At 42.2% G+C, this 27,168-nt stretch overlaps 1 protein-coding gene across 13 annotated transcripts in view; it reads right to left on the bottom strand.

Moving 5' to 3' along the window:
- BLTP1 (bridge-like lipid transfer protein family member 1) overlaps positions 1-27,168 on the bottom strand; it is a 355,866-nt gene that overhangs the window by 89,442 nt on the left and 239,256 nt on the right. For 12 of the 13 annotated variants that reach the window (XM_064651438.1, XM_064651439.1, XM_064651445.1 and 9 more), the window contains exon 1: positions 2,127-2,230. The exons of the other annotated variant lie outside the window; for it this stretch is intronic. The gene's annotated coding sequence lies outside the window, so the exon portion shown is untranslated. Of the gene's footprint in view, positions 1-2,126; positions 2,231-27,168 lie in introns of those variants that run through there. 13 annotated transcript variants of the gene reach the window in all.

Below are 27,168 nucleotides of genomic sequence, written 5' to 3'. Positions count from 1 at the left end.
AAAAGTGATATCTTTTATCTTTTTTTAGTAGTACAGGACATGAGTTTTCATCAAAAACAAACCCCTGCTACGGCAACCAACACACAGTACTCCACTGCATCACTCCACTGTGAGCCTAGGAGTGCCTAATCCAACCCTGGATGATGTTTCACTTTATTTTAGTTTTCAAAAACTAAATACATATTGTTTAACTTCACCTCCCGGGTTTGCTCAGGAGAGAGGGTTCTTTTCCTGCTTACATTGCCAGCTTTTGATGCTGCAGAGGGAAAAAGGACAAAATCAAAAAAAAAACCCACAAACATCAGAACCTAAAGGCTCACAACAGTAGAAATAATTCAGAACTTCCCTTATGCACACTCCTCTACTTAGGGAAAAAAACAAAAATACTCCTTTTTGGGGCTGGTCTCAACACCAAGGCAATGCCTTCTTTTCCCTCCCACTTGCTGATTTGAAGTACAGCTCTGTACCGCTGAAATACTCCATGAAACTGAGTCGTCTGCTCCTTACCTATAAATTTTTCCAGAACTACACTTCCTCTAAATTTCTCCCCTGACATATCACCACAATTTGGGGAAAGGGGAAGTCTGCCATAAATCAAACTAAAAAAAAATCAATCTTGTGGCTACGTATGCCATCATCCTTAAGGGATGATCTTCATCAGTGTCTGTCCCAGCTTGAAGTCAACACAAAGATTTTGGCACTGCAACAAGTGCTATAATCAGTTACGTAAGGAGATAAGGAGTTACCAGGAGAAGGTATTACATTTCACAGTAAACACAGCATAATTCTGCACACTGCCAACTAAGAGCACTAAACTCTCGCCTATTTCCCCCAGGATAAAGTTATGCAAAAGAGCAATTACCAAAGAGCAGCTGATGCACATTTCACATGCCAAAGTTTTCTAACAGCACTCCCAAAAGGGTGAGTGACTCCAGCATGCCACACACGAGGATGAGAGCTCCCCCTGAACATGTCCATACCTCCACCCAATTGACCCCAGGCAATCCACCATGAGCAACATCTACTCCTGACCACTGTCAAATGGTGCAATCCTAAAAGAAACATCCCTGAACACCCATTCCCTCAATACTGGTTTTATCAATGACTGTTTGAATAACCTATTGACATACTTTTACAAACAAGAGCAATACTCCTCCCTCCCACACTCCAGTTTTTCTTCTCAGTTTACCCCCTTTCTGGCCCAATTGTTACACATAAAAAAGTAGAAACAAAAATCCTGCACGGCCGCAATAACATTAAAAAAAAAAAAAAAATTGCCAGAAAAGCAGAATTAATGGATTAAATGACACAATAGAAGGACTCACATGGAAACAACTGTGGCCTTTTCAGTATTAAACCTGATAATATGTTGCAGCAAACTCCCAACTTTGGAAGTGCTCACAAAGTTGAGCGAGGGCTGCTGTGGAGATGTGTCTGAAGATGGGAAACCCATCCAGGCACAGGTTATGACTGGGATATTGGCCATATCTAACCTCCAAAACACACCTCCACCATAACAGTGCTAAGTTAGACATTATATATGTTATGTGCATGTTATATCGATAAATTACACCAGGTTTTTTATTGTTAATGCAAAGTGCAATCATGTTATCGTTACACAGCACTATGTAGCATTATCATTACAGCTTAGGACACGCCAGAAAGCAGGTGCACCTGGCCTTAAACCCCCGTATCGTGTGTTAAACCCCCCTATCGTGTGTTAAACCCTCTCAGGGCCACAGGCACCGAACGCCTCCCCCCATCTCAGGGAACAGCACGGGGAAACTTCCCCGGCAGGCCGAACAGCACGGGAGGCGCCGGAGCTCCCGTCCCGCGGGCTCACACCCTTCCCGCACCGAGGGGGAAAGCAGGGAAGCCCCGGCACCGGGGGGGCTGCCCCCGGCCCCTGGCCCCGCTCCCACGGGAAGCACGGCGGGACAGGCCCCAGGGGTCCCCGGGCGCGGCCCCCGGCCCCTTCCCCGGCTCCTCCCGGCGCGGGGGCGGCTGCGTGAGCCCTGCTGCCGGCAGGCCCAGGCAGCGCGGCGGGGCCGACCGCTCCGCTCCGGGCCGCTCCCGGCGGGCAGGGGAGCGCAGCCCCGTCCCCCGGTGTCCCCCCCCGCACTTACGCCATCGCCCTCGGCGGCTGCTCCCCCGCGCACCCGGAACCGGCGGCGGCGGCGGCGCCTGGGGCCCTCCCGCACCGCACGGCCACGGCGCGGGCCCGCCCCCCGCGCCGCCCGCAGCCAACCGCGCCGCGCCGCCCGCCCTCCCGGCCAATAGCGGGGCCGTCCGCCCTCCGGGGGGGCGGGACGGAGGGGCCGCTCGGCCAATGGCGGCAGGCGGCGCCTGCCCCTGTGTGTGTGTCTGTGTGTCTGTGTGTGTGTGCGCGCGGGCAGCGCCGCTCCCGCCCCCTCGGCGGCGGCGGCGGCGCGCGCAGGCGCGGGCACGGCGGGCGCGGCCCCGCCAGATGTGCGCGGCCCCGCGCCCAGGTGTGCGCGGAGGGGCCGGGGCCGCGCGTGTGGCCGCCCCCCTGTACTGGGGGGGGAAGGGGGCGCGGCCCGTAAATTGTAGTCTCGTTCAGTGGACCCCGCACCGGGCTCGGCCCGGTGACCGCGGCCGTTCGGAGCGTTGCGCCCGGGAGAGGGACCGAGCACCTGCCCTGCCCTCGCAGCTGCCCTGCCCTCGCGCTGCCCTGCCCTCGCAGCTCTTGAGTGAGAGATTAGTTGGCCGAACCGCTGCTTCCCTGCAGCGGCTCGTTTGCCTGCCCGTTGTTTGCGCCCCCCCTCCTCCCCACCCCCCAAGCAGGTGGAGAAAAACCCGCCCCCAAAAATCGGATAGGAACTGAACCGTCGGGCGGTTTTTGAGCACGTGTGGCCGTGGCTTGACTGCCAGGTGTAGCCAGATACGATAAACACATGGATTTCTTTACGGCTTTGAAATCACCCAGGCGTGAATCCTACAGGCTTCAGCAGAGCATCAGAGAAAACCAAAGCAATGAGCGTCTGTGTGTGTCTGTACCTCTTTCCATATGGCCCTTGCACAAGACTGGTGCTGAGCTCCACGCTCCCTCGATGCCCTCAAGGCTCCCAGAAGCTGCAGTATTCCACGTCTCCCTGGACAGTGAGCAGCAGGGCGAGGGGTACCCAGCCTTGAGAGCCTGGATTACAAGGCTGTTCGTGCCACTTTGTACCTACGGAATCAATCCCATGGATGAGAAACACAGATTCCCTAAGCCAGGATCCTGACAGTGAGAACTATCTATGAGCTGCCTGGATGAAAGTGAAACTGAGCCCAGCTGAACAGAGGGCTCGTGGCTCCTCTCTCCGAGTGTTCTTGCCTCTTGCCTCTTATTGCCTCAGGAACACCGCATGGTTTTCCCTGCAGATCCAACTTTCCACTGGATCAGCAAACAGCGAAGCGCGAACCCGCTCGCTGCTCAAGGGCAGGGATGCCCCTGGGGGCCGGGCAGGAGCTCTTAACCTGGTACAGAAAGGCAGGATTATCCCTTGAGCAGCACCATAAACCAGAGGTGACCCCTCACCCCGGCTGCCCCTGGGCGTCCTGAGCAGCTCTGCTGGACAGTGCCGTGCTCAGAGCAGCTCCAGGCGCCCTCCACCCAGCACGCGAACCACCATCAAAGCAAGTGTTTTCTAAAAAGGTTTATCCTTCATGTTTTCTAATTACATTCCCGTCATACTAAACATAGTAAGAAAAATATTGTTTAAACATTCCTGGGTTTCATATTGAAGCCCCCCCTTCCCACCTCCTTCCCCGCTGGTGCTGGAGCTGTGCAGCCCAGCGATGCTCTGACCTGCTGTGCCCAGGGGATGGATGCTCAGGGTCTCGGGAGGCTCTTCCAAATGTTTTTATCCACATGGTGCCTGAAGGCTTCAATGAGGTATACTCAGCTAAGCCACGTGAAGAAATTTTAGCTCAAAGCCATCACTAGAGCCTGGGGAAGGTGGGCCTTTGCCTGGTGTAAGAGATGGAAGGGAAAGCTTTAATGCTGATACAAGCCTGGCTAGAAAATTGAAATACGGAGTTAACACAAGGAAAAATATTTACCCCTCTATGACTTTGAACTTATTTGTTTCATAAAGGGCACTAATATTTACCTACTCTGTAAAAGAAACGTGCACTCTCTTCTCACAAAAATATTTTTATGTTTCCAAAGGCCAAACTAGATTTATTTTTAAACTCTTATCAATACAGGGCAGAATGTGTCCCAGAACAACCAAAATAAGGCAGAGGGAGAATCTTAGTCTAATACCACTATTTAAAGTTACCAGGATTGAAATAGAAAAGCTGGGATAGCTGAAATTCTGGGTCTTAACCCAATATCAGTGGTGGGCAGGAAATGCAGAGACTTCAAGTCTACTTGTGCAACAGATAAAATCAGACACTGCAGTTATTCCATGCAGTATTTTTAACTAAAGTTCAGCTAAAGTCCAACATGCCGCTGTGTTTATATAAAATATTAGTACCTGTGTGTATTTGTAGCCTGCAATCCAACAGTTTCTCTTTGCCTTGGGACAGACAGCACCACTGCTCTTTTATATGTCCTTGGTCCCTTGCTTTGCTAATGCAGCAATAACAAGAACTGCTTCCAAAACCAACAGCAAAGAGTAATTTTAAAAATTAGTGGCAACAGCTTTATACCATTTTTAGATTTAGATATGTTCAGTTTTCAGACATCTCTGGTTTTACACCTGAGAGTTATTTTGTCAGCATTCTCTGACTTGGTCTAAACAAATTAGTTCTTCTCAGGCTCTCACCAAGCCTTGCACCTGGACAATGCCATGAGTCGCTGCCTCGCAGCCTGGGGCCATGGGGAGTGGGTGCCAGGCTTTTCTATTTTTTAGGTGGGCCCTTGGTGTTATGTCAAAGTTTCTGACCCCATGACTGCAGCCCCTTGAAGGCAGGGGTGTCGCATGGGTGTGCCGGGGACTGGAGCTGGTGGTTGCTGTAGGTTAGTGCTGACGTGAGGTTTGTGGACTCTCACAGCAGCCCTGCCTGATTGCCTGCTGCTTTTTTTGAAGATTGCATTTTTGAGATGTTTGCCCGTGTTGCTGATTTCCATCACCGCTTTCATTCCTTCCATTGCCTCCCATGACCTTTTGGGGGAGTGTCTACAAATAAGCTCCTGATATTTCCCCCCTGCTTTCTTTTCCTTCTCTCTCTTCTTAAAGGAGTTTTTCCTTCATTTTCTTACCAAGAAGGAATGATGCTGGATTGCTGTCCTCAGCCCTTCCTTCTGAACACCGATGCCAGAAAATAAAATATATTTGACATTTGAAACTGATTTGTAGAAACTACTTTTAGAAGGGTAAACTAATAATCAAAGCTTCAAGATGTGTTATCCACGCAAACCTAAAAGCTCAGGTAATAAGAGAAATGAGTTGATGAATTACCTTTGTCTTCTGTAATCCAGCTGATGATTCAGATCTGAAGTACCGAGAAAGCCTCTCCCAACACATCAAGCCATTCTGGAGGCAGCTCAAGATTAGCAGGTGAACTATAACCCACTGCAATAAGATTCAGTACCTTAAAAGCAGAGCAACATAATGACTGCAATATATATATATATTTATTTTTACGCCTAGAACTCTGAGATTTACTTTGTAAGCAAAGAGGAGTAGTTGAGTAAAAGCACTGTCTTTAAATTATTTATCCCTTTTCTGCTTTGCAGTGGAAGATGCTTCTCTGAACACTAAAAGCTCCCAAGTCGTTTAGATCATAGGCTTTACCTCTGGTCGATGCCATCCAATGGTCAAAGTTAAGCTGATGTTGAGGCTGCCAGAATTTATTTATACAGAACCAGAAGCTGCTGGGTACATGACACTATTTAAGATAGAAGCAAAAACGTGATTGTGGATATTCATACTCACTTCTTGGACTTAAAAAATTTACTTCATTAGGGCAGCCCTGGCATTCTCCAGGGGAACAGAGCAGTCACTGCCCCAACTGACATTCCTGATACTCATGGGCATAACTCCTCTAAAAATCCTGCGACAGCCCAGTGAGCGGAATCAGACATTCACCATCGTGAAGCTGGAAGCTGATTCACCGGCATCAGTTACTTTATGAGACAATTCATTTAATCAGGAAACTGTGAGGAGCCCTCTCATAGCCCTTATCAGATTGAAAAGCCCTTGTCAGGCAATCCTCTTGCAGGGAGTTCTCTAACAATGCCACTGGGGAATTGTTTTCCTGATGCTGCATTGGGTATCCCAGGAGGCTGCAGAGTGTCTCAGACTTTGGGCTGGGCTCTGGCTTGGATGGATCAAGATCTGCATGGTAATCATCTCAGAATTTGAAATATTTCGCTCTTTCTCCCACCTCAGAGAAAACAATCAAAAATAAATAGAAAAACCCACATTACTGCCATTCTGTGTATCAAAAAAACAAATTCTGTCTTCAGCTGTGCTTTAGTGAGGGGTTTGAAGTTGCTGGAGCTGTGACTATATCAATGAAAGTACTGCTTGGTTTACTCTTTCTCTAAATAACATCAGTGTTTACTATAAGAGTTCATTCTAGATTACATTAAAAACAAACAAACACTGAGCTGAGACATAAATAAATATAAATATTCCTTATGCAAAGTATTTACAGCACTGCAAAAACTCACTACAATAAGCCAGAAGCTGCTGGGTCGAAACACCCATGTCCTTTAGCTTAGGGGCAAAATCTTAAATTCTTTGGTTCTTTTCATCTGAGGATAAAATCACAGACACTCAGTTCAGAAAACAAACAAATACTAATAACTTGTATTAAGTACATAATTTTGCCAGAGCTGGAAGTCACTTGTTATCAATTACAGAATTAATTTATTCCATACTTGACCTTTCAGTTCTCACAATGTCTTTTTTTTCCTTCCAAAGCATATTTATTCAGGGAATTTCACTGAACACTCTCTGTCTTTCAAAGGAAATTGTCCATCTCAGGGTGTACCCAAAAACTGATTCCCCAACAGGTTCCTTCTGAGCTGGAAGAAATCCTCCTTGCTCTGAAAGTAGTTTACTGGTGTCTGGATCTGTACACCCGGACCCTAAGTGAATGCAGGAAAAATGTAGAAGGATCAAGCTATTTTTCATTAAATCCCTACAAAAAAATGTAAAGGAAAATATAACTGCGTTTTATAAACAGGTGCTGTTTAGCCAAATTCACAGGAATGTTCTTGTGCATCTCATTCAGAGCTACTGCATACAGGTGATCCCGTGAGGAAACAGGCATCAAACCACTTAAAATGAATGTTGATTTCAGCAAGCCCAGGGTTTAGCTGGTAGATGCCAAAAGCTTTAACTGGCAGCTTGTTAAAATTCATCTATTAAAGATGTTTCCAAACAGCACTAAAAATCCCATTTCTGTGAAAAAGTAGTACTTTTAATTTCAGAAAATGACAGGTGAAAACAAGAAACAGGTAGGGATTTTGTGAGATCCCACCAATGTATCTTTGGCAATCACTAAAACGCACTTAAGTGTCCTTGTGTTGCACCTGCACATGTTTTTTCACAAAATCCTTAACTTATTATTTTAAAACCCCACCTTTCTCACCTGTCCCCCACATCACTTGCTGGATGTGCACACATGAAGCTTCATTGTGTCACTGCTTCCTTTTCAGGCATGGATTTTTTTTGGGGTGGATTATAACTTCCTTATTATTAAGAAAATGGTTGCTCTTGTGTTTTCCTATGATCTGTTCACTGAAACCATTAAAAACCTGTGCTTGGCTTCAGGTGAGTATTTGGAAGCCCCTAAAGATCCTGGATATCCTCCCTGCTCTCTGACATGCGTGTGCCACAGGTAACAGCAACATCCAGCATTGTAGAGCTCCATCTTGACTCTTTCTCTCCATTTTTTTTTCTATCTAGTTGCACTATTGATTTCTACTGGATTTTACTGTGTGTCTGTGGCCCTATAAATAACTATCTGTAGAATAACTAGAAGCAGTTATGCCCATTCCTTCAGTGTTCACGTCTTATGTTTCACACACTACATTTTGTGGTGTTCTGCTGCTGATAAATGCCATCAGATGGTAGGTTAGCTTTAGGCTTTAAAATTTCTCTTATTTTTAGTTATTCCGGCTCTCAAAAGGAGTGCATTGTACAGAAACGCACTATTAGAAGAATTTTTGTGCTAGATGTATAGGCAAATTGTATAAGCCTTTTGTCTAGGCAATCTAAAACCTATTTTGAACATACAATGAGAAGTATTTACCAAGTAAAGTTTCTTTTTTAAACTGGAGACCCCATTCCCGGCCCTACTAATTATCTAGAAGAATGAACTGGCACACAGCAAGTGGGTGTAACACTCTGTTGCCAGAGAAAGAGGTGAAAGCACAGTCTTTTTCGTGGTTCATGACTATTTTTAACTTTAATTTCCTTTGTAATTATTTCCTTTCCTGGATTCATAAATCTGCAGTAGCCTGTTATATAAATCCCATCTATCCCATGTTTACAAATAATTCTGGCTTATACTCTATGTTCCTTGCACTCTGGAAATTCCCACAGTCTTGAAGTTTGGGTGTATAAAGACAGACACGGGATATCACCCCATGTTTAATACCAGCTCTGTAAAACCCCTTTTGTAATAACAAATACCCACCTACATTTCTTTTAACCTCCTCCAGCGTTTTTGTTGGAGAAGCTAACTTTTCACTTAGTGTCTCAATGACTGCTGTGTAGCAGGACAATACTGAGACTTTGTGGGGGCTTATTCCTTTCATTACTTGTTCATTTTTTTGCTTAAAAGCAAAAAGGGTGGAGGAATCCAACAGTGAATTCTTCATGCACAAATATAACATGGATTTTAAGGGGTGATGTAATTGTGCAACTGAGGGACTAATGCCGCTTAAGTGCAGTTTTTTAGGAAAATGACTTAGAGGTGAAAGAAGAGATCTAAAGGTTATAATTGTGGCACAGAAAACAAGACCAAAGGCTATTAAAATTGTGCTTGTGGAGAACCATTTAACAGAGGAAACGGTGATAGTCAGCTGTGCAGCAAATTACCGTGCAGTGCAGCTTACCTGTGTTCAGCACTTGAAATGCTTGTGCCCTACGTGACCAAGGGCTTTGGAAGTTGTGTAGGAGATCCTCTGACACGTTACACATCTGTAATGTCACCCAGTCTTGTGGAGAGCTGCTTGGCAGTGTTACTACAGAGGTGACCAAACTCAGTGAGAGCAGTGACTGCTCCTACGAGCGTGTGAAGCAACTGCTTTATCCATGTTTTCCATGTCTTCTGAGAGCCTTCCAGGATAAATAAGAGAAATACAGGTGAAGCATTGACGAAGCTGTAAGGACAGTGTCTTAATTCACCGTGGATACCTCACATCTAAAGGCCACAGTGTCAAATTGCAAAGATACTGCATCTTACCTTCCTGGCTTACAACACTTAAGGATGAGCAAGGTGACTTTAAAAATGTTACTTAAAGTAACAAGCAGCAGTAGAAATAGAAGAGGAATCACTTCAAGATGTACAGTGTTCAGGGAATTAATCAATGAGGAGTCAAGACTGACCATAGAGCTCTGACCCATGGAAAGCTCTCAAGCCCTCACCTGGGAGAGTGATGCAGTGGGATCATGCCAGGAGAGAGGAGAGCAGCATGTGCAAGGCTTGGTCCTGTTCTCAGTGAAATTACTGAAAGTTTGGACCATGATATCCATGGGTGCATGGCCTCAATGTTCCCGAGAGACCCAGAGGAAATGCTGCTGACACTTTCACAGTGTAATCATTGCAGATCACACTTAGTGCACAAAGCAGTACATTGTTAGTGGTAATAAAATATGATGAAAACTGGCTGGTGGAAACATTCAAAAATAATCTGTGTGTCATTGCTAATACACAGATCACAACCTTGGAGACATATAATTCTGATGCTGGTTCTGATTCAACTACTAAACACTTCACAAATTATATTTACAAGCAGTAAGTAATTTATAAAAAAGCAATTTATCACGTTTGCATTTGTTAAACCACACAGCTCCCCTGATTGTATTCTGGCTGTTCTGTTCTGCTGTTTGCCACTCTGCAAGACTGAGGTGGGTTTTGCCTTTAAAAAATCAGCTCTTCATTGCTCCTGTCTCATGGGTAGCTGGCAAACAACAGCTCAACATTTTCTGTTTGCACAGTGTGTCCTCTCCGTCTACCTGAACCACCCTTGAAAACAGTTTACACCAGCAAGTATCCTTGGATCGAGGGTCAAAGTTATTGAAAGTGTTGGTGGTAAAAAGAGAAAACTTGTTGCCACTTCTGTGCTGTTTCATCAGCTGATATCTGAAATGCTGGATGCTTCCTATGGCAGTGGGGAAAATGGGGGAGATAGGGAAGCACTGCCTATCTTGTAGCAGAAGGAGCTGCAGTTTCCCTTTCAGCCTGTGGTTAGTCTGCTTCCCAGGCTCACCACGTGCTGAGGAAAGGGTTTGTTGATAGACTTCCTCCCTTCCACCCTCCTTGCGATGACTAGGAAGCTTTTTTTAAACAAGGAAAGAGCCAGTAACACTCTGGGAAGTGTTGTTATAAGAGGCTTTTCAGGAAATATTGCTGCTTTTTTTTCACAGAAATACACAGAATGTTTTGTGAACCTGGCACAGCATCAACCCAGGGAGTTTGTAAAAGGAGAGGGATCTGTGAGTTGTTTTCTTTCCCCGGTGTTTAGGCATTCCTCTTTCCCAAGAATTCCTCAGAAACACCTATGAGTTCTCACGAGCAGATCTACCTGCCCCTGCATACCAGTAAATCAGAATATTCTTTCCAGAGAGATTTTCTTTGAGCTGTAGCCAACACAGCATTGTGCCAAATGTGACAGACATGTGGCAAACACTAACACATCTTCACCCAGATGCCCAATAGTTGGCTAAAGAAGAGCTTTTACTAATTTGTGAGGCAAAAAAAGGAAAACTTTGGTTTTTCAGACAAGTGCCAACAAATACTCTGTTTTCCATGAGTCAAAAAATGGTAGAAAACTGTTCAAAAGTCTACAGATTTATTTCCTAACCACTGTATGTTTGATGAGTTACTAAAGCAAGCTTCCCTTAGGGATGCTATCAGAGGAAAAGATGTGCCATGAGGTTTTAGGGAATGCGGGAGGATTTTAGGTTTTTGCTTTGAAATGTGTTCCTGGTGTTTGCATTTTATTATTATTCGATTTACATTTGCAAGGGATGGGGAAGGAAATTGAAAATCAAACTTACTATGGAAACTGTTTTCAGCATTAACTGTGCAATATAAGCAACTCTGATCTTACCAAATTTTGCAAGTACAACTTGAAAACCTTTAGAAACAGGGCTTCTGCTAAACTGACAGTATTCCTTTGACTTTGGCCACAATAGTCATAGCTTTTGCAGACTTAGCAAAAAGGAAAACTGCTTACTTTAGCACCAGCACTTCCACAAAAAAGCAAGGCTTCTCTCTTTTGGCCTTCTGCAATGTAGGTGCCAGCTTAGTATTTCAACCTAAGAACAAGCATCTTTGTCAGTCCAGAGTCAGGTCCTGCTGGCAGGGAGCAGCCCTGGATTAGATGGTGTCCCTTAGGTGTGTTTGCCTTTGTCACTGTCACCACAGACACATCCTCTGAACACTAAGAGCCCAGGAGGGATGCAGCTGACTGCTCAGCAGGTGCATCATTCAGGCACCAAGGTGGCTTTTGACTGGCTGAGTTCCTGGACTTGTTACTGCTTTTTAATCAGCTCTTTTAATACTTTATATTGATTCCAGATCTAATCCAAAGCCCACTAAAACCAGTGAGGACAGGCTCTGTCAGGGCTCTGGTGGTGATGACAGAAGTGATGGATTTGGTGTAACTATCTGCAAATATGAAACCCTTCTGATGGGGTGACCTGGCAGCCCTTGCTCCCCTTCCAAGCACTGCTAAGCAGATACATCTTCTGCAGAACCAAGAGAGAGGATGAGAAGGGTTGTGATGGGGGCAGGGAGCTCATAAAGGGCTTGGAAGCTGCATCCTGGATGTTTTCCAGCTGTGTTGTTGATCTATCTTCCGAACAAACAATCCCAGCCTGGGACCTTGACACAGCCTTTTGGTGCCACTAACAGTTTTCCAGCTCTCGGGACACACTTGCCTCAGTCTGGGTCTGCCTGGGATTTAGAGGTGATGCCTGCTCTGCCCAGCAGGTGCACGTGGGGAAAACTTCCAGCTCTGATCTGCCAGTCCCAACTGAGGGTATCACCGTGAGCCCTTGATCCCGTAGTTGAGACCTAATCACTGCGAGCAGATGAGCATCCAGCTTCTTTCCTGCTTCCCCAGCCACCTCTGATGGCCATCTCTGCCTCAGGCCAGCCCTGGCACCCACACTTTCAAACAGGGTAGGAAACCACATGGAGATGGGAAATTACTTTAAAACAGAGCTCCTGTGTTTTAGAGCAATAATTAGTTCTGTGGGTGTTTCTCTCTGGGAAAGGTGTTTTCTTTCTGCCTCGGAAAGACAGTGATCTGAGAGCTGAAATTAAGCCTCATCTTTACTTTTGAGTGTGAGAAGGAGGTAATTAAAGCTACAGATAATATCTGTAGAGAACAGCAGAACTCATTACATTCAGGAGGGGTGCTGTGTAGGGTCGGGTATGGGGGGTATTTGTTTGGGGGGTGTGGGTATGCTTTGTTTACATTTTAGACTCAAGCAAGAGAGTCCATTCTTGTGTGTGCTATTTTGTTCTTGCTTGAACTGCAGTGCTGTGTGTTTTAACTTCAGAAATAAGAAAGCTCCTGCAAGTAATTCAAAAGATCATCATGTATTCTTTTACACTTATCATGTATTCTTTTACATTCTGTGCTGGACTTATAAGAAAGTATCAGCAATTCTCTGAGCTGTGCAAATCCTTCCTCAGCCCCCCCACGGCTCAGCGCCAGTAACAAAGTGACTACCACAACCTTCTGTTCAGATAACAACTTCCTGATGACCTTATTGGAACTTTGTCAATGCCCTCCTGTTACCAGTTCCCGTAAAAGAACATGAGATATTGAATTAAATGTGCTTCTTTTCCCTTTGCATGTGCAGTGCTAAGGGGCATTCTCAGACAATTTCATTGACTGTTTCAGTAAGAGCTTTTGTAATAAATCCCAGTATCAGTGCACCTACATTGCCTCAAACATCAGCTTTATGCTGTTTCTGCAGAGTCTCTGGCTTTATCCAGACTGATAAGGAGTTTTTGCAGCAACTGGTATTGATTCCAGCCTGCCAAAGGTAGCACTGGCAGGCGACCTTCACATGATCTATGCAGAAAGTCTCTCCTATTTGTCAGCAGGAGCATCTTCTCAGGAGTACTTCATTCAAATCGTTGCACTGCACCAGCATTTTCCAGAGCCTGCTCTACATTCATGTCCCTAATGGTGGGTACTTTAAAGGGCAAAAGGTTACTCTAAGTAGCAGAGGACTCACTGCCATTAACACCACTGATAGTCCCTATTGTAGACTCAGATGCAAAGTCATGATTAAACTGAAGAACAACACTGCAAGCCTTACTCGTGTGCATAATCCTTATCACCAGAATTTCTCCTGCAAAACTCTTTTCTCAGTAAATACAAGCAGAACTGGCCAAATTTTAATTTTTTGCTCAGTAACTGAAAACTTGTGATAAACTCACAATGTATTTGGCAGTATCAGTAGGTAAGCAGGTCAGCTGGCACTGTTGTGCTTCCAAGCAGCATGTGGCCCTCAGATACTATTATCTGGAAATGAGCTCTCCCCCCTCAGTACTTACATACCACAGTCTAGACTTCCAGTCTTTGTTTTCCCTTCCATTTTACTGGTTTGTAAATTCTTCTTGTAGCTCCTGACTCTCAGAAGTTCATAGTTTTTCTTCCATCTGTAGCTGCACTTTTGTCCTTCTAACCTGATCTGACTGTGTCTTGTAGGTTCATCTTATTTTCTCTGCAGCCTGGGAAAGAGAAGAGCACATGCAGAGTCCCTCATTTATTCTGTCTCAGAACTTCTGAATTTGCTGATCTTTTTTTAAATTCATCTGTTATTTATTGCAAGTTCAGAACAAATACAAGCTACAGTGACAAGAGAAGAAAAACATTTTTCCACCTTTTTAAACTTCTCATAAGTTAATTACTAGTTTAAATCTATAATCAGAAAGAAGGAAGGCAAATTGTCTCTCGTTCTTATTGAACCACATACAAAGACTGAATTTTATTATGATAGAAAAGGAAAGAATTTGTCATCATTAACTGTAATGTTTTCGGGAAGGAGGTTAGATAGGAGACTTAGCATCATTAGAGGTTTTTATCTAAAGATTTCCTGCCTCGAGTAATTGTTCTGAAGAAGTAAACACATAGAGAGATTATGTCATTAGTTCTCTTTAATGAAGTTCTGTGCTAAGTGTTGTTTTGTAGGCTCATTTGAAGAATGTTTTAAAAATCTCTGAGGTTTTATTTATTTACTTATTTTGCAGATGCTATGCAAAACTATGCTGAAATAATACATTTTGTGTTCACTGTATTGCTACTGGCTTAATTCTTTGAAATCAAATGAGGTGGCTGGTTATGTGATTCCTTTTCATATTTACCAGCAGAGCCTCAGCAAACTAACATGGATACAGCAGATGTGGTTAAAAGTATGATTTTTGTATTATCTTTTATTACATGAATTGCTAAGCAAAGTGTCTGATCAACTGATGCACGTTTCTGTGCAGTGCTGTACTGTGTAGTCTATACAAAATATTTGGAATGGATCACCTACTCACACACTACCAGTATCCCTTGTTTAGTTATTCTAAATATTCCTCCTGTTCTCTGCTCTTAAAAGTTATTCCCATTGGAAACCACCATCTTCCATTCTGCAGGAAGCAGAATTAAAACAAGAGAAAGTGTGTTTAGTTTAGGCAAAAACACGTGTGCATTTGTGCACACACCTCGACAGGTAAGTGCTACTTGGAAGACCAACAGCAGCACTTTTATAAAGAATATCCATCAGTTCTTATCAGAAAATTCCATTTTCAACCGTGTATAATTCTATTAAACTTGGTAATGCAGCATTCTAATTTTAAAAGCAATTTTAAAGAGTTTTCCCAGAGAAATTTCTCCCCAGGTCCCTTACTGAGATGTTTCTCTGAAGGAATCTCATGAGAACTTTTTGTCTGTTCTTGTATTGCAGGGAAGGTCTATTAGAAATTAATTTAAAACATATTTTCCTGAATGGAGCTGCATTCCAGCAGCTGTTGGTGGTGCAAGTAATACTCCAGTGTGCCACCAATGAATTGTCTGATTACAGAATTTGAGATGTTCACAAGTGGAGAAATTCCTTAAATTAAACATACTTTGTTTCCTCCCTGTAGTGTTTTCCTACCTTTAGGACCTCATCCTCTAACAACGTTTTGACCCTTCTTAATTTGTGGGGTAGGATAAGAATTGTCTTTACTGACTTTATTATATCACTTCTCACCTGTAACTCTCAGTGAGGTTTGAAAGCTTAAAAGGGGAGGGGAAATAATCTGCCATTTGCTTTCTCATTGCACTCTTAAGTGGAATTGCCAGTAGGAAATCCCTGATGCCAATGATTTTTCAAGTGCTCCTACCTTTTTCAAAATTTTCATGGAATTAATTTTCTTTTCCCATACATTTATGCACAGGGAACTGGGTAAAATCTGGTGAAGGAAATAAAATTATGATTAAAAAAAAAAATTATCACTTGGGAAAATCCCTGTTTTCCCATGTGCTGGAATTCACATGGAAATAAAAGCTTGTGAAGAATTATAACAATCCCCAAAGAAAGCATCCTCTTTCCATGCGTGGGCTTTTCCTCCTAGGATTTGCACATGCCTTAGGGGAATGAGTAACAGTGGAGAATTACTTTATTAACCACTCCTGCTCCCAGGTTCCTGTGTAGGACCTGCATTGTTAGTGGGACATCATGGAAGAGACTCGAGTGAGCCTACAGGAAAGATGCAGAGGGACTTTTTACAAGAGCATGTAGTGACAGGACAAGGGGGAATGGCTTCAAACTGACAGAGAGTAGCTTTAGACTAAATATTAGGAGGAAGTTCTTTGCTGCGAGGGTGGTGAGACACTGGAACAGGATGCCAAGAGAAGTTGTGGATGCTCCATCCCTGGAGGTGTTCCAAGGCCAGGTTGGATGGGGCTCTGAGCAACCTGGTCTAGTGTAAAGTGTCCCTGCCCATGGCAGGGGGTTGGGACAAGATGATCTTTAAAGTCCCTTCCAAGCCAAACCCTTCTATGATTCTATGAGTGAGGCCAGTAAAAGAAACTGTAGAAAGGCTTCATCATTCCTCCCTTATGGAGACTGATTTTCCTGCTTCTTTGTTCCCAAAGGCATATTAGAGAAGAGGGAGCATTTGTTCTGTGTCTGTTTCTTTCTGAATAATGAGCAATCCTTTCTATTATCTGATTAGGGCTTGCTACAGTCCAAATTAATTAAAAATTTAAAAAAAAAAAAGGAGGAAAATAATTATTTTAGTATTCCACAGTGTTGAATGCCTTGGACAACACAGCTGCTTGACTGTATGTTTGGGACAACTCCTCTTGGCTGTGGCAGCTGTGGGCAGGTGGAGGGCAGCAATGGTGGTTCTGGGCAAGCATATTCTCGGGATAAAACCCATGGCTTGTGCAGTTCTTTGGGATTATGTTTGCAGGTCCCTGTTCTCTGAGGCAAAACTCCTTTGCAAAAGAACATTGCACTGTTTGAGGTGTTTTGTTAACAGCATCCAAGCACACAGGTAGGATGGAGCTTTCCTCCCACAAAGCAAAAACACAAGAACAATTAATAAAAGGTCTCCAATTCAGGGGATTATTCTGCCTGTGACTTAAGCCTGAGGAGGATCATTATCACCAGCCAGCAGAGATCTATAAATAACCCACAGAGCTGAGTTTAAAGCGTTGGTTTAGCTTCTCAGTGGAAATTCAGAGCATTGTCTAAGTGTGGTTAGAGGCAAATATTATCGTAAAGCAACTTATTGTTTTATTTCACAGTAGCAAGGAAATAAGCATTTCTCATTATCAGGACAACTGACATTATTCCAGCCCATCCCTAAGACTTGTGGCAGAACAGGAAGAAAAAATGAGGCAAAGCTGCAATTCCCCAGCAAGGCCTTTTTCTCAGAAATGGGAAGAAGTGGATACCCTAAGTCAGGGTCGTTTTGCGTGGAGGATTAAACAACCACTTGAAACTTTTTGGCACTGATGACTTCAGCCAAGGTGGAGCAGGTGACAGCACTTCACATGCCTCCCTCTTTCTGTCTATCAGTCTGTTGAGGCAATCTCTTCTTCCACACCAGATTGTGAAGAAATGTTGTTTTAATAAGAGTTTCTTTTATGTGTTTCTATAAAGGGTGTGCACACATTTATCTGGCCAAGTATTTTGCATCTCCTTCAGCTGGCTGGTTAGAATATGAGGGCTTGCAAGCTTTATTAGGTGGTAAAGTTGTACTGTTAATCTTAGTTTCTGCATTGAACCCCATGCCTGGTAATGTGGTCCTCACATCTTTAGTGAAAAAATGTTGCATGCCTGCCAGTGAAAACTCACAATGTTTTTCTTACTAAAACAGTGATATTACCTCCAAAAGTGTTGATAAATCCATATACAAAAGCAAAGCAGTCCAGTACCATGCTGCTAGAACTGTGATCACTTAAAAATAGTGCTTGAATAAGCTAGATCTTCTATTTTTATCAAATCAACATCATTGTTATTATTATTAATGGCTACAAAAATTGTTTCATTGTTCTTAAGAACACGTACAACATCTCTGTTTGCAGTATCTGTCTAGAGATACTGAAGCAGCCTGACACTTCCCTTCCTTAGGAGATGAGTTGCAGGCAAGAGGTATCTGGGGAAAAAAAGGAGGCTTAAACATGGATGCCACATCCTTGGCAGTGTCCAAAGCCAGGTTGGATGGGGCTCTGAGCAACCTGGTCTGGTGGAAGGTGTTCCTGCCCATGGCAGGGAGTTGGAACAAGATGATCTTTAAGGTCCCTTCCAACCCAATTCTATGAAAATTACTGTGGTTCTATGAAAAAAAAATTTTTTTTACATGTAAAAGCTGTATCACTGTAGTTGGATAATAAAAGTATAATTGTCCATCCAGAGTGAATGTAATTATGTATATACCAGCCTATGGAAATAAATGGATAAGCACTAACAGTGGGAGCTCTTTGTAACAAAGCTGTCCTTGAAGCCTGTGACTCCAGAAAACTGTGATATTAAGGTGCCATGGCTGCACTCAGACTAGGCCAAATTAGGTTAGAATGGTTTCAGTGAAAGAATCCATTTTCAAGCTATACATTGTACAATGAAATTAAAAATTAAAATAATAAGGGGAAAGAAGAGGAGGGAAACAACCTAGTGAGAGCCAGGGCCCTGAGTGCACCAAGAAAACAAATTATGAAGTGCTCATTTTGTAAACTAAATTTACTCTTTCGTGGTGAGGGAAAAATAATTTTTAAATATTTAAAGGAACAACTTTCTAACAACATTTTATCAATAAAGAGATAATTTGCAGAATTCGTGGAATCTGCATTGCTGGGCACGCCTCAGGACAGGCTATACAAATATCTGTGAGAGCCAATACACTTGATCCCAGAGAATGGAATTGATGGCTGGGATTATACTCAGTTCTACATATCTGTGGTTTCTGAGACCTCTGTTAGAGCAGAGTAGATCTTCATTTAAATGTGGTATCCTATAATTATCTATACTCAACCCCTGCTACACAATAATACCTTACATTGGTCACTGAATAGTTTTTTAGGTAAGAAAGCTCAATGCATAATTTATAAGTTGTTTTGTACACTTCTAATGGATGTAAATTAATAAACATTTTCCCCAGCCTGACTAAGAAACTCTCATCACATTTGGCCAACCTATTGACCTCACTGTCTAAAAAGGCAGGAGAGAAAATGCACTTAAAAAGCAGCCAGACTAAGTGGAGTGACCTGTACACATTCAGTATTTCATAATCTGAAAGACCAGTTGTATTTACTGTTATTGCAATCACAACACAAAGATGTATTCCCAGAAGCATTCTCTAGAATAGAGCACGGTGACTGCTAATACAGCAGCAAAATGGCCAGTCCAAATTCAGGGCAAAGGAGCTGGGCAATGACCCAAAAATATTTGCCTGAGCTGCGACTTAGCGAATGAGAAACCAACATTTTGGTTGTTTGAGAGCAGCTCTCACCCAGAATGTTTTATTTTCCTTATCTCCAGCCTGTCCTGATTTCAAATGTGTGTCAAAGTTATTTTTTATCCTTGAAAATTAATGAAAATTATTTCATTTCTCATGCACAGATAAAGATGTATGCATGTTTTATATCAACTACTATTTTTTGCTTTTTGCCAACGCTTTACTTAAAAGCTCATAAAACTAATGGGTTTGTTCTAATAAAAAGGAAATCCCTTGAGACCTTATATTCCCTGGCTGCACAGAGCTGCACAGATGAGGGCAAGCTTCTCATAAATCCCTTCAACCTGAAAGATGGAGTAAAACTCAGGTTTCACTGTGTTCTGGAAGCCGGGAGGCATTTGCAGGCATCCTCAGCATCCAGGGATGTAACTGTTTGCCTACATGATCCAAAGAAATACCTTCAGAAAACAGCAGGAATCATCACACCAGGAACCTCTGCATGTAACTGTCTTGTCTTGGGTTGTTACCCACAATCTTCCTTGTTATCTCCACTTTCAGGCCTCTCAGGAACAATTTCAGTTTGTGCCCAAGCTGTCATGGGTGTGAAAAGCCACTGCTTTGCATATCATTTTCCACCTCTCCCAAAACCTTGTGACAGGGAAGTTGTTATTTGTGACAGCTTATGCCTTTTCGGTGTCTTCTCTGGCTGCTGCAAAGAGAAGAAATTATCATCACCTCTTTCCAGCTGCCAGCTATGACTGCTTTGCAAAGCACTTCCAAGCCTTTCCTGAGGTGGAGGCAGATGATCTGGCCCTCAGCTTGTTATGAGTTTAGATTCTGCTTAACCTTTCGAGTAGTGGCTACACCACAGCAATTATTTATGTTCTTTAAGCTCTTTGAAAAAATAAAGCACTCTGTGAGCATTAAACATCTGTTCATACGGCCACATAACCATTCCCAAGCGAGTACTTGCACAATGTTGGAAGGTCTGAAATGAAAACACTTTTAAGAAGCACAAAATTCAGGTAACATCAGGTCTTCTTTTTGAATTTTGCTCATGGCCTTGCAAAGCAATGCCCAGTTGTCACGTTCACATCACTGCTCACAAGTGGAGCTCTCTGGACAAGTGTGGGATTACCAGGACAGAGGAAGCTGAACCCTGCAAGCTTTGAATAGAAAGCCAGAATAGCTTTTGTACTTGGGACCTTTTCACCTTCTTCCTCACGTCCTCCACCTGTGTTTTCCTTGCATCCTTCTCCCAGGGAAGTGTCCAAATCTGACAGGAGCCAGAACAAATGTTGCAGTAACCCATTTGGCACTTAAATGCCCATTTCCAGCAATGGATTCTAGTGGAGCTGGTTTCTCAAAGTGCTTAACATGCCTGTAATGTGCCTGTGATAATACAGAAGAAGATAAAGGTGGTAAAGCAAATCCTCTATTCTTGTGTTCTGTAGGACTTAGCAAGTTCATGTCCACTGGCAGTAGCTGTTTTTAATTCACTCCTGAGAGCCTTTCACCTCTTTCTCTCCATGTTTGTAAATTCTTCTCTTCAGTTTCAATAAAAACTTCACCAACTCATTTTGACAACAAACAAACAAACCAAAACCAAAAAGGAGTTACCAAATTTAATTGCTCCTCATCCCAGCAAGGATGTTGTGAAGCAGTTCAGAGGCTGTCAGGCAGAACTGTTCTTTTAAAACCTCTGCATAAGTTTATACATATGTGGTATATATGTGAAAAAAGCATATATATACTTTTTTTTAAAGAAAGAAAAAAAGGAAAGCAGAGAGGAAATGGGAAGTATTCAAGAGTAATATATATATTTTGTTGAAATTTGTTTCTTCATTTTATCTTGCTAAAAATCAAAAGGTGGTTAGCAATGCCAATCATGTTTTCAGAGAAGAGAAATCAAATGTTTGCTAAGTGAGCTCTGGACCTAAAGAATAGCCTCAGTCTTTCAGTTATGGCTTTATTTCTGTCTCTATTTCAAGGTTTTAAAATGTTATTTGTTAGTAAAAGGACCAAGTTGCAATTGTAAGTTGCGTGTTAGCAGTTCTGAATGACCTCTGTCAGTCCAGTTCTGCCATCACATAAAATCCATGTTAAAATACAGCAACCTTGGCTCTTCTGTGTTTCCCAAAATTCTGGAATTCCCCCATCTCCATTTTGTTGCTGACATAAAATATCCTCTGCCCTAGCAATTCCTTTTAGGGCTTCTCCTTTCTGACTCCAAGGCACCACCTGACTTTAGGGACCAAATGTAGGTGGCTAAATTGGAAAGCCCTTGTTACGTTCCCTAATGCAGGCATTTAGAATGACTGTTTGGAAGAGCTGCTCCTTTTCTCCATTGATACATAAAGACACCAGGAAGACTCTTAATTCATTACTTAATTTAGAAGTTAGATAGTGTGATAGCCTCCTTTGCTCCTATTACTGCTCACTGGAGGATGTTCACCCCGAAGTAATTTAATAATTATGAAGTAAACGACTTGGAGGTAGATGGATTTTAAAAGCTCTTTTCCTTTATCACTGTGGAAAGGTTCTACAATAGCTTTCTAGCAAAGGACAAGAGAGAAGCAGGTAAAACACCTAATTACTTTCAAGACAAGTCCCTTTAAACTTAGGGAGAAGGTTTTGTAGCACTAGTGGGCAGCCAGGCAACCACAGTAGATGCCCTGCTTTGCCCTTTTCCTAAGGGTGTGGACTTGCCACAAAGAAGGCAGCAGAGAATGATGTAATTCTGAGATACTTATCCATTCCAGCCCTGCTTTTGCCTGTAAAAAAGGTTTAAATGTGGTTTGTTTTTTTTTTATTTCTTAATTCTGGGTTAATTCTGATAAAAGGTTTGATGGCTGTGGGCTAAGTAGGTTTGTTGCGTTTTACTGGCTGAAAGGGAAGAAAGGCAGAGATCACTGGATTGTATCTCTGGTTTCCCAAGCCTATTCTCTTTGTTTTACCCAGAGATACTTCTGTCACAAGACCACCACATTTCTCAGCCACACAAATTTTTGCACCTTACATTATTATAATATAATAATAATAATAATAAATTATATGTTTCATAAATAAATCTGTAAATCAGACTGCGGGACTAAGAAGTCAAGCTACGTACAATTAGTAAGTTTTAACAGAAATCATGCAACTTGTAATTTTTTAATATAGGAAAAGGTCGGAGGAATATATACATTTACTTTTAATCCCAAATCTGTGTTTGGAACAATGCCCTCTGCCAGTCAGTTTTAATAGGAACATAGGATCTGCCACGCTCCATTAAGCCAACGATCCATCAGGTCCAATATTCTCCACTTTGCTTGGCAAACGCAAGATGCTTCAAAGGAAGGCAAATTGCCCGTCATGCACTTGGCCAATTCTTCACTTTGAATAGTCCATTCTTCATGTCAGGTCCTTGTCCCATGTGGTTACAAATGTTAAAGTAATCAAATGGCATGAATGACCCAATGTACCGTTTTAATAACATTTAAGGCTGCGTTTATGCTCTGCTTGGGTCTGTTTCTCTTGAGCTGTCAATTGTTTCTGTGCACAATGCCCCTCACATTCATTCTCATTATGTCTCCTGTTTCTCCTTCAATTCAGCAGCCAAATAAATCAATAGCATTCACAAATCCCCACAATTTTGTGTCAGTATTAAAAAATCAGTTATGATTTTAAATAGATGCTAGAGGATATTTCTATTAAACAGCTACTTGGTGTAACAAACAGCACCCACTGATCAGAGCATTACAGTGGTGCTGAATTTCCTTCATTTGAATCCTACTCCGTTGCTGCACAGGAGGATCTTTTATTTTCTGAGGTGTTTGCCAAACCACCTCAGGCTCATTGGTTAGGCCCACCCTCCCACATCAAGAGTATCCTGGGCATCAAGAGTATCCAAGTATTTTCTGGGCAATGCACAGAAAATGCCTCAAAAGCCAGACTAGTGGGAGACAACTGGAAAATAAAGGCAGAAGCAGCACTACAGTGACTGGTATGTTTTATATATATATATTTATAGTCTAGGATTATATTGTATGTTCTGTGCTGTTGTGCCCTGCAACACGGGAAAGTGGACTCTCTGACATAGGGACTGTATATCTATATAAAAATCAGAAGGAAAAAACTTTTAAAATAAGTACATGAAAAGAGACAAGCAATGGATATTATAAAATGCAGATTTTTCTTTTCTTATCTGGGCTAATTTGGGTAGAGCTTCTGTTTTTCTGCACTGCATGACAGAGAGTAATAAATATAAGAGGGCAAATAAATATAGGAATAAAATAAAAGGGAGAGAAAATGTAGAGGAGACAAATGGAAGAAAAAGTTTATGCAGAACACAGAAGGGCTGAGAAGACAAAAGAGAACAATCTCTGACTGAAGGCCAGTAAAATAGTACCTCAAATGCAGCAGGGATTGATCCAAAATGCCCAGGTAACATTTCTCTCGAAGTTTCCTTCCCCAGTTTCACAGAGCCCATGGTGGTGACAGGTAACTCTCTGCCAGAGCTTTGCTGCTGAACTGGCTCCAAATGCCTCAGTGAGAACTTCTGATAGTTGTTGTTCCATTGTGCAGGGATGGCAGCAGAGGGAAGAGAGGAAAGATGGGCCAGGTAAAGGAATATAAGTAGGGAACTTGTATGGGAACAAGCAACATTTATGTGCCTTGGTACACAAAATTTCCTGCTTATTTTTCTTCATGGGATGTAGAGTTAGGTCTAACATCTCAGTTTGTCACATGGATCTTTCAGTTCCTGCAGAAGTCAAGGGCATGCTAGTGCCTTTTATCTGGATTTTATTCCTAGATTCCACAAAACTGGATGCTGATGATTTAATTGGCTCAGCATATCTAACTTAATAGGGCTACAGGGAGACACTGTTCAGGAAAGTGTCTGGCAGTCCTTTTAGGATCTAATGAGCTATGTTTTGGTAATTGGGGGGGTGTCACAGGGAAAAAAGGACAAAAATGCTGATGCACTCGTGCTTTCTTCCTTCCCTTCCACCTCAATATCTACACCTCGTTTCTCTGGGGATGTCACCTCTGAAGATGGCCAAAAATAACCTCAGAAATATTTTCAGTTTTCTCCTGTTTATCTCACTGGTTTGGGACAAGTCAGTGTATCACTGTTGGCCTTTTCAGAACTTTGCTTGTGTTCTAAATAATTTTCACCCTCCCCTTTCTATAATGCATGTAATTCTGGGTGTATTTTACCCAATACAAGGATCTTCCTTACAAAGTGTCAAGAGGAAAGAACAGTTCTCTCAAGCTGCATTTCTGTCCCTCATGTATGACAGAGACACCCATTTCTATCAGACAGTCACGTGCAGTCAGTCCTCTCCATTTCTGAGTGTTGGACAGAATGGGCAGTGTAACAGAGTCACTCTTGCTAAAAGGTTTGCTGAAATTATGCTGAATTATGTCCAGCACTATCTGAATCTGAAAATGCACTGTTCAAAAATGGCCAAAGCTAATAGCCTGTTTTAAAGTGGCAGTTAAAGGGTTCCCCTTCTATGGTTTATGATGTAATTTCAAAAACAGAAAGTTTAATTGTGTGAGGCTCTTGAAATTTTTTTATCTAATGCCGCAGGTTACTTATTTTTTGATTATAACCTATGTAAAAGGGATGTTATTAATTTGAGTACCCAATTTTGGCCACAGTTTTATTTTTGCAGCTTTTTAAAATGGCTCTGTAGGTCTTTTAACACACTGGTTTTACACACAGGATGTATATTTACAAACCAGTTTTTAACAAGCCCTTGAATAACCTTCAGAGCTCTTCAAATTAATTCCACACTCACATCAAAGTCCACAATGTGCAGATTCCTAACTTTCCAAAATCTCAACTTGGCAGGCACATATTTCTGTCAACAGCTGTTTCATCTGATAAGGAGACCATTTGTATCACTTTTCCCTTACAGACTAATTTTGATTCTCAGTATTTCAAGTTTTCAGGGCTTATTCTACCTCTTCTTATTAAGATGAATTTTCTTTGTGCTCTCTATTGGTATCAAATCCCTAGGTTAGCTGAACCTAAAAGCAGAGGGGGTGGGATTCCTGGACAAAGATTTCATTGTTGCAGGCAGTTTCCACTCAGCAGCTGTGGCAATGTAATGAAAAAATATTGAGGGAGATGGAAATACCTCTATTATAGTCATAGAAATGCTTTCTGCATGAAAGACATTTCCCTGTGTCTGTCTGTCATGTTATCACAAAATACTTTACCTTCTGCTGAATAAGCACCTCTGGTCTCATTTTCTGAGTTTTAATGGGAGCTGTAGTTGCTCCTAAAAACCAGGACATGGGTGTTTTAAAAATTAATGCAGCCTATGAGGGTCTCCTGAGATTTACCTTTTCTCCTTAGTTTGTCTGAGGCACCAGTCCAGCTAGATTTGGCTGTGTCCTGAAACCCTGGGAAAATTTCTCCCAGCTTTTCATGGGTTCCTGTTTTTATCAAAAGCCAAATATGAATCTCAAACTTCATGGAAAGCGATTGCAACGTGATTGATGGGATTGACCTGAACTCACCAAAAAAAAAAAAAAGTGACAATATCCTTAAAGGTTTTCTTGCTTTCCTTAATTTGGACAGTGAAGTGGGAAAGGTGACCCCCACACCTTTGTGTCAGTACCTGGTCACACATGCCAGGGTACCACAGGGAGTGGTGAAAGACAGGACTGCTGAGGTTCTTTACCCTTTCACCTCTACAACCACCTTCCTCCCCAAAACACACATTAATTCAATGGCACATCTACCTGTTACTGACAACAGCAGAGTTATTCTAATTTTCATGGCAAAAGATATTGTATCTTCAGTATATTTTAAATTGCCTGCAGGGAATAATTCACAACTACTGTCACATGTCCCTTTTTCCACACTTACTCATCTTCCCTCTCAGTTGCTTTGAAGATTGCTACCAGCAAGTGCAACAGAAATAGTGTCTTTCAAAGAAATATTCTGTTTGTTTGGGGGTTTTCCTTTCTTTCTGTTATTGAACACCTCTCAGTTGCTAGAGACATTGGCATTTCCTCACTCCTTTTTCTGAAAAGCTGTTTTTCTTACATACAATGTAGGAAAATTGCAAGGAAAGTATGAAATAATAATTAAAAACCCCCTACATGTAACACACAGAATATGTATATTTAAGATTTAAAATTTAAGTAGGCTCTGAACTATGACAGAATCAGGCAAACTTTCAGTCAAAATCACCAGAAATCCTGGACCAGGGAGCTTTGAATGGTGCAAAGCAGGATGAAGGATTTTGTCCTCCTCAGGGAGCCGTGCTTGTCACTCAGATTTGTTTTTTATACCAGTAAGCTGCTGTTTAAATTTCTTTCTGCTAAGGTGCCACAAGTGAGAATGTGTCTACAAATTAAAATATATTACAGTATAAATTCACAAAACAACATGAAAAATCCACTTGTTTCTGGGTTTAAAACTCACTGTGAATTGTTTTAATTCATCACTTGACCTGTTTGCTTCTTGCTATTATTTTTATGTCCTCTTCCCCTATTCTGATCCCCACAGTGACTCAAATCCTGCTCCCCCAATTAAAGAAAGATCAAACTGTGTCCAAAAATACTCAGACTTAATTACTTGCACAGGATGGAAATCATTGATAACTTTCTAAAATAAGAGCTACTCTGCACTCCATACATCCATTGCAACTCTCAAGCTCATTAGCTGAAACACTGGATATTATCCATGCAATAATTTTTGCTATCAACCAGCAAGGGGACAGCAGGGCACGTTGCATTTATCCACCCATATCTGAACCACTGTCAAAAAGAAAACTTACTTGTTAAAGATGGTGTCTTGTGACAATAAATTTATTTATCACATGGTTCCCAGCACTCAGCAATAGGTGAAGGTTCATGTTTACATTTTCAAGGAGTATAGACTGACACAGGGATATGGAAACCAACTGAAGGAAGAAAATCCAGCCTTACATATAAGTGATAAGCAAATCTTATAAAAGTATAATTTTTAAAGGTTATGAGCTACACACAATCCCCAGGGCAACGCAGAGATAAGGGAATGGATTCTGTAGTCCCTTCCCTAGCAGCAGTTTTGTTAGCTTCTCATTTCTA

This window comes from Pseudopipra pipra, chromosome 4 (genome assembly GCF_036250125.1).
Source record: "Pseudopipra pipra isolate bDixPip1 chromosome 4, bDixPip1.hap1, whole genome shotgun sequence".
Classification (NCBI taxonomy): Eukaryota; Metazoa; Chordata; class Aves; order Passeriformes; family Pipridae; genus Pseudopipra; species Pseudopipra pipra.
Note: the sequence above shows the minus strand (reverse complement) of the source record. Positions and strands in the feature narration are given on the sequence as shown.